Consider the following 13,614-nt stretch of genomic DNA (forward strand, 5'->3'; position numbering starts at 1 on the left):
ATGGGCCATGCTAAATTCCTCATTACTCTTGGATGTGCAACTTGCCACAGGAACTCGTAGTATTGTGTCTCATGTTAGCTGAAGGGGGTGGAGTATTCAGTTTTTAACACCTTTGCCTAGCCAGGAAGATGCACCATTTTCTCCCAGATGAAGACCTAGCTACATCAATTCACAGTTACATCCCCTCCAGCTTGGACTATTCTTCTTGATTTGAATCCAAGAGCTACAAAGAGCCTGAAGTTGTTGCAGCTTGTAGCAGCAGGCATATAAGCAACAACGTCTGATGCAGACATATCACACCTGTTTTTTGTTAGCTCCACTTCAGGTACAAGTTTCCCCATGGGAGAAGATAAAAGAGAGAACAAACTACAGGTGACAGATGTTACTTAATTCACTTCTTGAAGGCACTCAGATACTATGCATATGAGCAATACGAGAACCTGACTAGATGTGTCAGAATATCCAAAAACTGTTTTTATGAGATTTCTGTCCCAACCAAAGACAGACCTCCACCCCCAAAAGCTTGCTATCCTGCAGTAAAAGAGAGATTTAACAGATTTGTAGCCCAACTTTGTAGACCCAGGAGGTTCATATAATAGTGTTGAGTAACCTTTTGAGATTTCACCATCACTAGTAAAAACCTAGAGCTAGATTATACTATCAACTTTTGAGCAGAAATTTCTATTGATCTGGTCTAAACACTGGGTGCCAAGATCATGGTATGCTTGCATGGAAATAATAACTGAAAAAACACACCTTATAATGACTTATTTTGGCAATTAATATAATTAGCTTAGTTACCTAAAATCTGAATAATTTTTATAATCTTATACAATGCTATGTTATGTATGCATCAATATCTTTGTGAGAATGCACAGGAGATAGATAGTGTTCTTCTTTGAGTGATTGCTCATGTGTATTCCACAATAGGTGTGCGTGCTCGCCACGTGCACCGGTGCCGGAAGTTTTTCCCCTAGCAGTACCCATAGGGGGAGCACCCCAGCGATCCCTGGAGTGGCGCCTCCATGGCGCAATATAAGGGAAGCTGCATGCTCCCCCCACCCTCAGTTCCTTCTTGCCGCCAATGAAGGTGCATCAGAACTGCTGTGCTCCAGCTTTGCTGTACCTCATCCCCAGAACTTTTCATTCGTTCAGTGCTAGTACCTGTAGTTAGTTAGCTGTTACAGTTAGTTCATTTAGTTAGCGTACCTGGGCCGGGGCATGCCCCGCGCCCCGGGTTTTAAGGCGTGCAACACTTGTAGGTGATCTATGCCAAAGAGTGATCCGCACTCAGACTGTTTATGCTGTTTGGGTGAGACCCATATCAGTGATCATTGCAAGATTTGCAAGTCGTTTAAACCTTGGACTAAGAGAGAAAGAGACATTAGGCTCCGGGCCATTTTCATGGAGTTGGTGCTGACCCCGGCTCCGGTGCGCCGCTTCAAGTCGGCACCAGCCACAGCGGTATCGGTGTGTGGTGACCTCCTGGTGCCTTCAACTAGTTGGCACCGCTCCCCGTCTATGAGGCATTAGAAGGCTAAGAAAGTGCCTTCTTCGCAGCGACACCAAGGTAAACCAGGGGCAGAGACTAGACCCATGTCGGGCAGTCCTCGATCCCCTCCGGCCTCTAGGCCTCTGACTCACGTTGAGCAGAGTAGCCCGGCCGCGTTGGACCGGGCCTCCCCGATGTCCGGATGCCTTCCACGCCGGAGGCCCTGCAGGCGGCCAGAGACATCATGACCATGGCGGTACCAGGAGCGCCGCCGGTGTTGGTCCCCCGCTCCAGAGGCAAGCCACTGCTGGGTTCTTCACAATCGCCCCCGGCGCGGCACCGGTCTCGGTAGTGGGAATGTTCCCGACGTCATTCTCTGCCCAGCGACCATTCAGAGCGCAGTCCGCATGGATCATCCTTGACTAACCGCCGTTCCTCCCGGTCCCATGACAGCGGCAGGTCATTCGTCAGCCCGGTCTCCGCTTTTAGTCGCCTTTCCATGGGCCTGGCCAGCCAGGCCGAACAGCCGGGGCCGTCGGTGCCACAGTGGCTGGCACAGTGGTACCAGTGGGCACCGTGGCCCCTGACACAGCCCCCGGTGAGGGCCCACTTGGTAGCTCGAGCCTCAGAGGAGCTGTCGGCCTCTCTCTCCAGGCCCCCGAGGAGAGGGTCGGTGGGACATATGTCCTCGGCACCGTGCCTGGAGTCTGACCAAATGGTGTACTCTCCGGTGCCGGCGGATACCCAGAGCACCGTACCGGCTTCCTCACCCTCCCCAGATGAGGTGATAGTGGCCCCACCCCCCTCTGTCCCGCAGGAGGACTTTAGGGCCCATCAAGAACTTTTAAAATGGGTGGCATCGAGCCTTCACCTCTAGGCAGAGGAGCTGGAGGAACCCTCGGACTCCCTGTTTAATGTACTTTCATCTTTAGCACCGGGCAGGGTGGCTTTGCCTCTCCATGAGGGGGTGGCAAGGATTTCAAATGCCCTGTGGCAAACGCCGGCTTCCTTGGCCTCCATCTTGAAGAAGGTGGAATGCAAGTACTTTGTACCCGCCAAGGGGCATGAGTACCTCTACACCCACCTGGCGCCCAACTCCCTGGTGGTTGAGTCGGTCAACCACAGGGAGCAGCAGGGCCAACCAGCCCCTACTCCAAAAAATAAAGACTCAAGGAGACTGGACTCTTTTGGCAGAAAGGTTTATTCATTCTCGAGTTTCCAGTTGCGGGTGGCAAACCACCAGGCTCTCCTGGGCAGATACAAATTCAACTTGTGGGGTTCGCTGCCCAAATTCGAGGATTCTAAAAAAGAGTTCAAGGAGCTGGTGGAGGAGGATGCAGCTGCTGCCAGTGCGTCCCTGCAAGCAGTGTCAGATGCGGCGGACATGGCAGCTCGATCCATGGCCTCAGCGGTGTCCATGAGTGGTGTCGTGGCTCCTGTTGTCTGGGCTGTCCAGTGAGGTGCAGTTGGTCATGCAGGATCTCCCGTTTGACAGCAAGGCTCTGTTTGCGGAACAAAAGGATACAAAGCTGCATGGCAGAAAGGACTCCCGCACGACCCTGCAGACCCTGGGTCTTTATGTTCTGGCTCCGGCTAAAACTAAGTTTAAGCTGCAGCAGGCCCCTGCTCCAGCTGCCCAGCCTAAATACGAGGCTGCCTATAAGAAGTCGGGAGACTATAAGAGGGGTCCAGATCTTTCCCTACCTGGACGATTGGCTGGTCAAGGGCAGCTCCCGGTAGCAGGTGCAGGATCACGTGATACTTCTACTGTCCACATGCACTGCCTTGGGCCTGTTAGTAAATGATACCAAGTCCATGTTAGTCCTGGTCCAGCACATAGAGTTTATTGGGGCACTCCTGGATGCCTCATCAGCCATGGCCTCCCTCCCACCGGACAGATTTGAGACCCTAAAGGGGCTCATCGACACAGTCACAAAGTTCCCTGTGACAACGGCCAGAGCGTGCCTCTAGCTCCTGGGTCACATGTCAGCATGCACGTATGTGGTCCACCACAACAGGCTTCAAATGAGGCCCCTCCAGCTTTGGCTGGCCTTGGAGTTCTCCCGGGACAGGATGGACAAGGTCCTCACTGTGCCCGACCTGGTGATCGTCTCCCTTCGGTGGTGGTCAACCCCAAGCAACATGCTCCAAGGGGTCCCTTTCTGGGACAGGGCCCTGTTGTTGGAGCTGGTGTCCGATGTGTTGGACCTGGGTTGGGGGGCCCATGTGGGGACCGTTCAGATGCAAGGGCTGTGGTCGGCCTCAGAGCTATCCCTACAGATAAATGTCAAGGAACTCAGGGCGGGGCGTCTGGCGTGCGTGGCCTTCCGCTCGCACTTACAGGGCAAGGTGGTCAGGGTCCTCACAGACAATATGGCCTCGATGTTCTATATCAACAGACAAGGTGGGACCCGATCCTCCACCCTCTGCCGCAAAGCCCTCAGACTGTGGGACTTCTGCATAGCCCATGACTATTCTCATGGGTGATTCTCATGGGTGACTTTAATCTTCCTGATATCTGCTGGGAGAGCAATACAGCGGTGCATAGACAATCCAGGAAGTTTTTGGAAAGCGTAGGGGACAATTTCCTGGCGCAAGTGCTAGGGGAGCCAACTAGGGGGGGCGCTTTTCTTGACCTGCTGCTCACAAACCGGGTAGAATTAGTGGGGGAAGCAAAAGTGAATGGGAATCTGGGAGGCAGTGACCATGAGTTGGTTGAGTTCAGGATCCTGACGCAGGGAAGAAAGGTAAGCAGCAGGATACAGACCCTGGACTTCAGGAAAGCAGACTTCGACTCCCTCAGGGAACAGATGGCCAGGATCCCCTGGGGGACTAACATGAAGGGGAAGGGAGTCCAGGAGAGCTGGCTGTATTTCAAGGAATCCCTGTTGAGGTTACAGGGACAAACCATCCCGATGAGTCGAAAGAATAGTAAACATGGCAAGCGACCAGCTTGGCTTAATGGTGAAATCCTAGCGGATCTTAAACATAAAAAAGAAGCTTACAAGAAGTGGAAGGTTGGACATATGACCAGGGAAGAGTATAAAAATATTGCTCGGGCATGTAGGAAAGATATCAGGAGGGCCAAATCGCACCTGGAGCTGCAGCTAGCAAGAGATGTCAAGAGTAACAAGAAGGGTTTCTTCAGGTATGTTGGCAACAAGAAGAAAGCCAAGGAAAGTGTGGGCCCCTTACTGAATGAGGGAGGCAACCTAGTGACAGAGGATGTGGAAAAAGCTAATGTACTCAATGCTTTTTTTGCCTCTGTTTTCACTAACAAGGTCAGCTCCCAGACTGCTGCGCTGGGCATCACAGAATGGGGAAGAGATGGCCAGCCCTCTGTGGAGATAGAGGTGGTTAGGGACTATTTAGAAAAGCTGGACGTGCACAAGTCCATGGGGCCGGACGAGTTGCATCCGAGAGTGCTGAAGGAATTGGCGGCTGTGATTGCAGAGCCCTTGGCCATTATCTTTGAAAACTCGTGGCGAACGGGGGAAGTCCCGGATGACTGGAAAAAGGCTAATGTAGTGCCAATCTTTAAAAAAGGGAAGAAGGAGGATCCTGGGAACTACAGGCCAGTCAGCCTCACCTCAGTCCCTGGAAAAATCATGGAGCAGGTCCTCAAGGAATCAATCCTGAAACACTTACATGAGAGGAAAGTGATCAGGAACAGTCAGCATGGATTCACCAAGGGAAGGTCATGCCTGACTAATCTAATCGCCTTTTATGATGAGATTACTGGTTCTGTGGATGAAGGGAAAGCAGTGGATGTATTGTTTCTTGACTTTAGCAAAGCTTTTGACACGGTCTCCCACAGTATTCTTGTCAGCAAGTTAAGGAAGTATGGGCTAGATGAATGCACTATAAGGTGGGTAGAAAGCTGGCTAGATTGTCGGGCTCAACGGGTAGTGATCAATGGCTCCATGTCTAGTTGGCAGCCGGTGTCAAGTGGAGTGCCCCAGGGGTCGGTCCTGGGGCCGGTTTTGTTCAATATCTTCATAAATGATCTGGAGGATGGTGTGGATTGCACTCTCAGCAAATTTGCAGATGATACTAAACTGGGAGGAGTGGTAGATACGCTGGAGGGGAGGGATAGGATACAGAAGGACCTAGACAAATTGGAGGATTGGGCCAAAAGAAATCTGATGAGGTTCAATAAGGATAAGTGCAGGGTCCTGCACTTAGGATGGAAGAATCCAATGCATCGCTACAGACTAGGGACCGAATGGCTAGGCAGCAGTTCTGCGGAAAAGGACCTAGGGGTGACAGTGGACGAGAAGCTGGATATGAGTCAACAGTGTGCCCTTGTTGCCAAGAAGGCCAATGGCATTTTGGGATGTATAAGTAGGGGCATAGCGAGCAGATCGAGGGATGTGATCGTTCCCCTCTATTCGACACTGGTGAGGCCTCATCTGGAGTACTGTGTCCAGTTTTGGGCCCCACACTACAAGAAGGATGTGGATAAATTGGAGAGAGTCCAGCGAAGGGCAACAAAAATGATTAGGGGTCTAGAGCACATGACTTATGAAGAGAGGCTGAGGGAGCTGGGATTGTTTAGTCTGCAGAAGAGAAGAATGAGGGGGGATTTGATAGCTGCTTTCAACTACCTGAAAGGGGGTTCCAAAGAGGATGGCTCTAGACTGTTCTCAATGGTAGCAGATGACAGAACGAGGAGTAATGGTCTCAAGTTGCAATGGGGGAGGTTTAGATTGGATATTAGGAAAAACTTTTTCACTAAGAGGGTGGTGAAACACTGGAATGCGTTACCTAGGAAGGTGGTAGAATCTCCTTCCTTAGAGGTTTTTAAGGTCAGGCTTGACAAAGCCCTGGCTGGGATGATTTAACTGGGAATTGGTCCTGCTTTGAGCAGGGGGTTGGACTAGATGACCTCCTGAGGTCCCTTCCAACCCTGATATTCTATGATTCTATGATTCTATGACATCTCCCTGAGGGCCTTCCACCTGCCGGGCGCCCGCAACACGAGGGCAGATTGCTTGAGCAGGGACTTCTCCCAGCACGAGTGGTGTCTCCACCCAGAAGTGGCTCACCAGCTCTTCCAAGTGTGGGGAACTGCCCAGGTGGACCTGTTTGCGACGAGACAGAACTGGCGCTGCCTCTGGTTCTGCTCCAGGGGGGGTCTGGGAAGGGGTGCTATCTCCGATGCCTTCCTCCTGTCCTGGTCAGACCAGTTTCTCTATGCCTTCTCCCCGTTCCCTCTCATCAGCAGGGTCCTGGAGAAAGTAAAAATGGACAAGGTACGGGTCCTCCTGATTGTCCCAGCACGGCCCTGGCAGCATTGGTATGGGACCCTCATGGACCTGGCAGTGGCTCCGCCGCAGCCATTGCTGCTCCACCTGGACCTGCTCTCCCAGGACCAGGGCCACCTCCTCCATCCCAACCTAGTGGCTCTTCACCTCACGGTGTAGCTGCTCAATGGCAAGGCGGGGAGGAGCGGACGTGTTCGGAGGGGGTCCAGCGTGTCCTCCTGGAAAGTAGGCGGCCCTCCACATGCTTCGCCTACTTGGCGAAGTGGTCCCGGTTCTCCAGATGGGCCACCAAGCAGGGTGTTTCCCCGGTGGCCACCCCGATCCAGCTTATCCTGGATTACCTCCTTCACCTTAGAGCCCAAGGCCTGGTGCCCTCATCAGTCAAGGTGTACCTGGCGGCCATATTGGCCTTCCATCTGCTGGTGCAGGGACACACGGTGTTTTCCCATGCTATGACTGGACGATTCCTTAACGGATTGGACCATCTTTTTCCATATGCTAGGCCCCCTGTCCCACCATGGGACCTGAACTTGGTGTTATCCCGTCTCTCGGGGCCCCCGTTTGAACCTCTGGCCAGGTGCTCCTGGCCTCACCTCTCATGGAAGGTGGCCTTCCTGGTTGCTATCACGTCGGCCAGGCGGGTCTAGGAGCTCAGGGCTCTGACCTCCGAACCCTCATACATGGTTTTTCAAAAGGATATGGTTCAGCTCCGCCCACACCCCACGTTCCTCCCTAAGGTGGTCTCCACCTATCACTTGGGCCAGAACATTTTCCTGCCTGTCCTCTGCCCCAAGCCGCACATGTCCAGTGAGGAACTCCACTTCCACACGCTCGACGTGCGTAGGGCGCTGCCTTCTACCTGGAACAGACTAAGCCATTCAGGAAGTCCTCACAACTGTTTGTTGCCTCAGCTGAACGCATGTGGGGTCGGTCCATTTCCACCCAGCTCCTCTCCCATTGGATCACCTTGTACATTCACACCTGTTATGATCTGGCGGGTGTTCCCCCACCACCAATTGTAAAGGAACACTTGACTCGGGACCAGGCCTCGTCAGCTGCCTTTGTGGCCCATGTCCCTATCCAGGATATTTGTAGGGCTGCCACTTGGTCATCGGTTCACAAGTTTACCTCGCACTAGGTGATTGTCTCCCAAACCAGGGATGACGCCGGGTTCGGCAGGGCCGTACTCCATCCTGGGGATCTGTGAATTCCTCCCACCTCCAAGAAATACAGCTTGGAATCACCTATTGTGGAGTACACATAAGCAATCACTTGAAGAAGAAAAGACAGTTACCTTTTCCGTAACTAGTGTTCTTCGAGATGTGTTGCTCATGTCTATTCCACATCCTGCCCTCCTTCCCCTCTGTTGGAGTTGTCTGGCAAGAAGGAACTGAGGGTGGGGGGGGAGCATGCAGCTCCCCTTATACTGCGCCATGGAGGCGCCACTCCAGGGGTCGCTGGGGTGCTCCCCCTACGGGTACTGCTAGGGGAAAAACTTCCGGCACCGATGCACGTGGCGAGCACGTACACCTATTGTGGAATAGAAATGAGCAACACATCTCGAAGTACACCAGTTACGGAAAAGATAACTGTCTTTTCTCTAGGGTAGCTTCCAACAATTGCAACAATGTAGGGCAGAGGGCTGTGTCAGGTTAGGTAAAGATGGGACACAAAAATACATGATCTCTCAGGGCTTGTCTACACTAAAATTGGGTTGACTTAGTTTAGGTCGACCTACAGCCACCACAGTAATTCAGCTGGTATCCACATTACCCTCCTTCTGCTGGCGGTGCACGTCCTCACCAGGAGTGTTTGCACTGACTGAAGTGGGGCATTATGGGGCACTGACAGCTGAGTGTGGGGCACTGACAGCCATGCGGTGTTCACAGCTGGAGCCCCCTGCCCGCCCCAGGGGGACAGCGCGCGCTGTCTGTTTTTTTTCAAGGAATAGATCAAGGTGGCAGATGGGCTTCTCATTGTTGCAGCTGTGGTTGACTTGACTAAGCTATTTGTATTTGCTTCAATTTCTTCTTTTGTGTCTTTCTTAACTAACAGTGCTGCTAGCATGTGGACTTTGTAAATGCTGGGTGCTGCAGTATAGTCTGTCTTGCAATTCAACTGATTGTCTAGAGAGGAAGGATAATCTTGTGGTTAAAGCAAAAGACTGGGACAGCTGGATTCACAAAGGGATTTAGGTCCTTAAAGTGACAGTTAGGCACCTCAGTTCAACATTTAGACAATGTAGGCATTCACAAAAACTCTCCTCGGTTGCTGTTTAACCCTGCAGGTGCCTAACTTTCGGCCGTTAAAATCCTCTAGATACCTATGTTTTGGCAGATGGGCATGAATACAGTCAACTCAGTCCTCACCCCACCCAGCAGCTTGTGCCTGTATTACACCTAGGGCCCTTCATTTTCAGTTTTTATTTTATTTTAATTTTTCCCGGGAATTTATCAGTGTTTTTATTGCCTCAACAACAAAAACAGGTGAAAATCAGCGCAAAAACTATTAATAATTTTTCTAGGTCAATATTGGGGTTTATTTTGCTGGATGGAAAGATGGTTCAAAAAGTATTCAGTAGATCAACGGTTCTCAAACTGTGGGTCGGAACCCCAAAGTGGGGTGCGACTCCATTTTAATGGGGTTGCCAGGGCTGGTGTTTAGACTTGCTGGGGCCTTGGTCCAAAGCCCAAGCCCTGCCTCCTGGGGCCGAAACCCGAGCCCACCACCCAGGGATGAAGCCCAAAGACTTCAGCCCTGGGGAGTGGGGCTCGGGCTTCAGCCCTGGGTGGCAGGACTCAAGTTACAGGCCCTCCGCCCGGGGTGAAGCCCTTGGCCTTGGACTTTGGCTCCCGCTCCTGTCTGGGGCGGTGGGGCTCTGTTGGGCCCCAGTCCACCTTCCTGGGATCATGTAGTAATTTTTATTGTCAGAAGGAGGTTGCGGTGCTGTGAAGTTTGAGAATCCCTGCAGTAGATTAATGCTTTGAATTCCATTCATCAATGTGGTTTGCTGCAGAACTAAAATAGAACTCAAAACACAATGCCACCTCTGAGTTTAATAAAACAATACATCTCTAATCCCCAAATAAAACTTTTCATTTGAATAAACAGTTTACTGTTGTAGACTTAGAACTATTAGCCTATAAATATTTACATTTAATAATTGGGCCACGCCATTTGCAGCGCACACACTCAACTTCATCCTTTTTATTTTTTTTTTTTTTAAACTTTTAAATACTTGTGTTCTGAAATGTATTCTGATACAGATCTTCATTTTCTTCCCATTTTATTGTATCAAATCTTTAAATTGTTATCTGCTAAGAGCTTGAAATGTGTACGTGGTGGGTGTGAGATTCATCAGTACGTTCAGATACGCACGCACTTCAGAGCTTGGGTGCGTGCCTGTTTGTTTGTTGTGTGTATTTTGTAGACTAATACATAGCCTTACTTCAACAGGCAGCTTTGCATATACACACGGACTAATGTAGTATCATAATACATAAGCTCATACAATGTATTGTATTTTCCTAATAAAACAAGTTATTTTTTATATATTTGAATGATACAAAAGTGGGCTAAAAATCGGTTTAAACTGAAAATGAAGGGGCTTAACTATACCCAGGCCCTTGTGGGACCCCCAAACTAGGCATATCCAATCCAGTACATGTGCTCAGAACATGTTAACTCCCCATAAGATGACTTGGGGGCAGGGAGAAGGAGGAGGGATGAGTTCCTTATAACCTTTAGCTCAGTTGTTAGGGCACTTACCGGGGATGAGGGAGCTCCTGGTTCACTTCCTGCCTCTGCCTGATGTGGAGAAGGGATATGAAAGTGGGTTTTGTTTATAATACTTGGGCCTATAAATTTACTTTAATTTGTAAATTCAATCGTGAGAAGTAAGTGGAAGTTCATAAATGGTCACAATATCCCAAAACAACAAATGTTGCTGGCAAAAGGAAAACAGAAAAGCGAAATTAGTACAAATAAGAAGACCTGTCACCAGCCAATGGGAGCTGCGGAGTCGGCGCTCTTGGTGGAGGCAGTGCACAGAGCTGCCTGGCCATGCCTCCATCTAGGAACTGAGGGAGGGGGATGTTGCCGCTGCCAGGGAGGCGCGGAGCCAGGTAGGGAGCCTGCCAGCCCCACCAACCCCCGGTACCATTGTTTACCATCTAGCATGGTGTCACCATCATTGCACATCTGACTCCCTAGACAGGTACACTTATTTACTACTTCTAGTGTTTCTCTGTCTACTCTGATTACTGCTTTTGGGACGCTGATAACCACATATTTTGTCTTATCATTGTTGATAAACAAACCAAATTGTTTTGCTATTCTACCAAAAGCTGGGTCTTTACTTCCAACTAAGCAGGAAAATTTCATCAGCAAAAATGAAGTAATCTAATTGTGCTTTATCATTTGTCCATAAAATACCTCAGTGCCTTCTGCAGTTATTTTCCTTATGAAATAGTCAATGACCAGCACAAAGAATAGTGGGGACATAATACAATCTTGACTTACTCCAGTTGTTACTGCAAACCATTGGCTGATGTTGCCACCATCGCTGATTGTACATGTGATATTAGCACATAGATTCTTGATTATTCTGATTATTTTTACTGGTATTCCATAGTATGTCATAGTTGTCCAAAGACTCTCCCTGTGTATGCTGTCAAAACTCTTCTGGAAATCTATAGCATTTAATACAAAAGGTGCTTTCCATGCCACACTTGGTTCTATAATATGCCTGAGAGCAACAGAGTCTGCACATGATGTCAGTGGTCCAAAACCTTCTACTATCTCTCTAAGCAGGAGATCTGTTAGTTTCTTAATACATTCCAGGATGATGATGCAAGTGATTTTCCCAGGCATTGAGAGTAATGTGGTTCTCTTCAATTGTTGCAGTTGGTAAGGTTACCCATCTTTGGCAATTTTACTGGTAAGGCCTCTCTTCCCCAGGTTGGATTCTTTTCCTCATTCCACATTCTGTCCAAAATCACAAGGAAAGTCTGAAGTGTTATTTTGTCACTTGCTTTAAGTATCTCTCCAGGAATCAGAGTAGCAGCTGTTAGCGATGGTCACATAAACACATCCTATACCGGAAACCTACTGACCGCTATTCCTACCTACATGCCTCCAGCTTTCATCCAGACCACACCACACGATCCACTGTCTACAGCCAAGGTCTACGATACAACCGCATTTGCTCCAACCCCTCAGACAGAGACAAACACCTACAAGATCTCTATCAAGCATTCTTACAACTACAATACCCACCTGCTGAAGTGAAGAAACAGATTGACAGAGCCAGAAGAGTACCCAGAAGTCACCTACTACAGGACAGGCCCAACAAAGAAAATAACAGAACGCCACTAGCCATCACCTTCAGCCCCCAACTAAAACCTCTCCAACGCATCATCAAGGATCTACAACCTATCCTGAAGGACGACCCATCACTCCCACACATCTTGGGAGACAGGCCAGTCCTTGCTTACAGACAGCCCCCCAACCTGAAGGAAATACTCACCAGCAACCACAACACACCACACAACAGAACCACTAACCCAGGAACCTATCCTTGCAACAAAGCCCGTTGCCAACTGTGTCCACATATCTATTCAGGGGACACCATCATAGGGCCTAATCACATCAGCCACACTATCAGAGGCTCGTTCACCTGCACATCTACCAATGTGATATATGCCATCATGAGCCAGCAATGCCCCTCTGCCATGTACATTGGTCAAACTGGACAGTCTCTACGTAAAAGAATAAATGGACACAAATCAGACGTCAAAAATTATAACATTCAAAAACCAGTCGGAGAACCCTTCAATCTCTTTGGTCACTCGATTACAGACCTAAAAGTTGCAATTCTTCAACAAAAAAACTTAAAAACAGACTCCAATGAGAGACTGCTGAATTGGAATTAATTTGTAAACTGGATACAATTAACTTAGGCTTGAATAGAGACTGGGAGTGGATGGGTCATTACACAAAGTAAAACTATTTCCCCATGTTTATTCCCCCCCGCCCCACCTGTTCCTCAGACGTTCTTGTCAACTGCTGGAAATGGCCCACCTTGATTATCACTACAAAAAGTCCTCCCTCCCCTCCCCCCACTCTCCTGCTGGTAATAGCTCACCTTAAGTGATCACTCTGGTTACAGTGTGTATGGTAACACCCATTGTTTCATGTTCTCTGTGTATATAAATCTCCCCACTGTATTTTCCACTGAATGCATCTGATGAAGTGAGCTGTAGCTCTCAAAAGCTTATGCTCAAATAAATTTGTTAGTCTCTAAGGTGCCACAAGTACTCCTTTTCTTCTCCAGAAGTGTTATTCTTTCCAGCTGCTCTCCCAGTTTTAAGCTTACTGATGTGTTTGCTAACTTTTCTTGAAATATCTCCTAAATCAGTATCACGCTCTGGCGGTAAGTCTTCATCATGTATTTCTAGTAGATTGCTTGTGCTTAGTCTATTTCAAATAGCCTGCAAATATTCTGCCCATGTTTTCCTTTTTTCTTCTTATATACTAAGAGTCTTTCCATTTATGTCTTGAACAAGGCCTTCAGTACTGTTAGAATTTTCTGTTAGCTGTTTGATTGTCTTGTACAAGGTTGTAGATCAGCTCTTTGGCCAGCATCTTGAGCCTCTTGATATTTTCTATCAGTCTATGCTCTTTTAACCCTTCTAGCACTCCTTATTTCCTCTGGGTAGAACTTTACATTCTTCTTGCCACTTGCTTGTCGCTAAACATGTCTTAGCGTTCACATATTTTTGCTTTCTGCTCCTTTGTGTCACTTACAAATATATAATACAATCCCTGGCCCATACAATTTACAATTTAGGCTAT

The 13,614-nt window shown here is 49.0% G+C and overlaps 1 long non-coding RNA gene across 1 annotated transcript; it reads right to left on the reverse strand.

Moving 5' to 3' along the window:
* Positions 1-2,709: 2,709 nt before the first annotated feature.
* LOC141983806 (uncharacterized) lies at positions 2,710-10,709 on the reverse strand. Its single transcript, XR_012638517.1, has 5 exons — positions 10,528-10,709; positions 7,888-8,003; positions 6,541-6,723; positions 3,197-3,283; positions 2,710-2,994 (listed from the first exon to the last, which is right to left on the reverse strand). It is a non-coding gene; the product is annotated as an uncharacterized LOC141983806 (long non-coding RNA).
* Between the last annotated feature and the right edge of the window lie 2,905 nt (positions 10,710-13,614).

The sequence above is a fragment of the Natator depressus genome, chromosome 3, assembly GCF_965152275.1.
Source record: "Natator depressus isolate rNatDep1 chromosome 3, rNatDep2.hap1, whole genome shotgun sequence".
NCBI classification, from domain to species: domain Eukaryota; kingdom Metazoa; phylum Chordata; order Testudines; family Cheloniidae; genus Natator; species Natator depressus.